A 2,918-nucleotide genomic window follows, 5' to 3' on the forward strand; every position below is an offset into this window, starting at 1 on the left:
AAAATAGTACATTTGCTATTTTACCGATCAATACAAAGCATGCAAGAAATCTTCTATCAAGCCTTTACTCATCAATTGGCCAAACATCGCAAAATCTACTATCTACTATCTACTATCAAGCCTTTACTCATCAATTGTCCAAACATCCCAAAATACCCTTCCCTTTTTTTTTTTTTTGAAATCTTGGTATCCGGCCTTGCGGCCGACTAATCCAAGAGGGACCAATCCCACCGTCCACTAGCGGGGGCCCCGTCCAAAAGACCTACTTTTCTCATTCCAAGCGACAATTGTTCCAATGTGATTGGTCCAAATTAATTTATTCAATTTCCCTCCAACATATGTGCACCACCTGTCCATGCTTCATTGGTTCAAATTAAACACTCTTCCCCATTCCATCATAGCATCTGTTTCTTCAGCTCTCACTCTATCTCTTTCTCTGCTCTCACTTCGACAAATTCTCTCTCTACTCTCACTTTACCCTTCAAACCCTAGTGGTTTCTTCACTGTGCCTCATGTTCCGGCGCCTTAATCTCCCCCTTAAATTCATTCTACAACTCATCAGATCTAGCTAAGAAAGCCACAACAACGAAAAACCATACTCATCCTAACTCAGTGAAGCATACATCAACAAATCAAGAAGTTCGTAAAAATCAACATCAAAATCGTGTGCATTGATGATTCATCATCACCGTCGTCATCACCATCGTAGGAGAAAGTCGGTGTATCTCTGATTTAACATAGCACAGGATTTTTAGATTTTTTCTGATTTTCAATTTTAGGGTTTTGATTTTTCTGATATTTCTCTGTTTTGTCTTCAACAGTGACTTTTTTCTTGCAAAGTTTTTGTTTTTCCTCATTCAACATTAAACTCAAGGTATGTTCTTCAATGATCTGCGTTTGACCGTGTTGGTTTTAATGTATTTCATGTTTTATAAATCTTCCACTGTTTTGCAGTTTGGATATGTGTAATCATTTTTCATGCTTTTTAGCTCTTCATTTTTCATGCCTATTACACCGAGTTTTCATGCCTTTTACCTATTAGACCGAGTTTAATGAGTAAAGATGAAATCTTTACATACTTTTCTGACTTTTAATACTAATTGTCACTGTAATGTTATATGGTAAGATACTTCGTTGTTGTTGTTGATTTCTTTCTAATTGTAATCAATTGAATAGATGAAGATTTATAGGAGAGACGAACAATTACACGATTTAAGCTGATGGTGAAGGTTTTCGGTAAGTTGACGATGGTGGTGTCTTGGACTGCAATGACATTTCATGCGCAGATCCGATGACGACATCAAAAAAGACAGTGATAGAGTGCGGTGTTGGTTTGTCAAAAATGTCTGAAGTTGTGTCATCCGCCCTGGTTTTAAGGAGGTAGCTTTCAATGTCTGATCATAACTTCTAAAATTAATTGAGAGTCTGTTGGATGCATAGTATGGTTTAACATTGTTGTTTTAATGTTTCTGTTTTAACTTTACAGTTTAATGGTGACACATATTTTGTGTAATGAGTAACTTCAAATCACAGTACATCAATATTTCACATGAAGTTGCATGTCGAGCTTCTAAGTACTCCTTTGTTGAGCTTCTAATCGACTCATAAAATGTGTTTTTGTGATGGTGGAACTGATTCTTGCAAATTCTTGCGCATAACTACATCAAGTAAGCAGAATAATGGTGTTTGCAAGGAATGCCTTATTTCTTTAGTTGTGTTTATTCTATTTTGTTTGATAATTACATATATTGCTTTTATCCTTGGACATGATATAACCTTGAAAACAATTTGTATTCAACAATATCTTGTAATTTCAGGTGTTCATCTCGTCATTTGTTTGGTTTCAAGCTGATTAAAGTAATTTTGATTAATGACTGCGTTAATATCCGTTGACAACTGTGTAATTGTTGACGATGACAAGGTTATACCCACGGGAAGGAATCGAATTACTAAGACACGAAATGTAATCTATTCAGGGTTACATTTTAGTTTTGATACATGATTGGAAGCACCTCATTTCTTAAACCTTAGTCTTTTAAGATATAGAGACATTAATATTGCTAAATAATTCTCTATTCTTATTACTTAGTCACTATTTTACAGACTACAGGACACGCAAAAATGGAAGTTGTAGACATGCATCTAGAACAATGGCAGAAAATGGACTTTCAATGGACTTCCAAATTCTTACTGACATAAATTTAATTTTGTTTTATGCTTCTGTACTATTTCAAAGCATGAGATTTGGCAGAGATGCATCTATTTACTCCTCAGCCTTGACCGAAGTAGGGATTTGGAAATTGAATATGTACACCATTTGGTTGTCGCCTGTTTAGAATTGATTACACCGTTCCATCAATAAACCGAGAATTTGGAACGGTTTTTCTTGGTGACTATAGTGTTGCAATGCTGATGTGCAATATATTTGACATCCATGTTGATGACAATAATTAGCAAGTATTTTTTACTGTAGTTTTCTCGAACTCTTACTTTATGATCCAATAACTATAGACGTTGGTATTCTACTTCCATTTAAATTAACAAGATATCATGGTTTTGGAATAGTATGGAAACTAGAGAAATGTAGTTGTCATTCCTATTTATATAATTGAAATCCGCCATGACTGAATTGTATATGATTTTAGCGTGATCACAGGTTACAGGTGTTGTCGAGGCATCCTCCAGGATAGTTTAATGGGTTTGTTAGCGGAACAGTTTAATCTACATGTTGAATTCTTTTTACACAAGGCTCAGTTTTTGTACAAGTTGTCTTCATCTGTTTTTTTCACCACTACTATGTCAAACGGTTAACTATTTGTTCAATTTTATATTGCATGTTTTCCTAATTTCGCCCTGCATGTTTCCCATTCATGAATTAAGACTAGCACACATCCTGTTAATATATATAACTTGATTAT

The 2,918-nt window shown here is 34.9% G+C and overlaps 1 long non-coding RNA gene across 1 annotated transcript; it reads left to right on the forward strand.

Annotated features, from left to right (window-relative positions):
• The first annotated feature begins 405 nt into the window (after positions 1 to 405).
• On the forward strand, positions 406 to 2,377 carry LOC131624346 (uncharacterized). The gene is made up of 5 exons (XR_009290575.1): positions 406 to 715; positions 822 to 874; positions 1,177 to 1,380; positions 1,487 to 1,667; positions 1,818 to 2,377. It is a non-coding gene; the product is annotated as an uncharacterized LOC131624346 (long non-coding RNA).
• The last annotated feature ends 541 nt before the right edge of the window (positions 2,378 to 2,918 follow it).

The sequence above is a fragment of the Vicia villosa genome, linkage group LG1 (genome assembly GCF_029867415.1).
Source record: "Vicia villosa cultivar HV-30 ecotype Madison, WI linkage group LG1, Vvil1.0, whole genome shotgun sequence".
Classification (NCBI taxonomy): domain Eukaryota; kingdom Viridiplantae; phylum Streptophyta; class Magnoliopsida; order Fabales; family Fabaceae; genus Vicia; species Vicia villosa.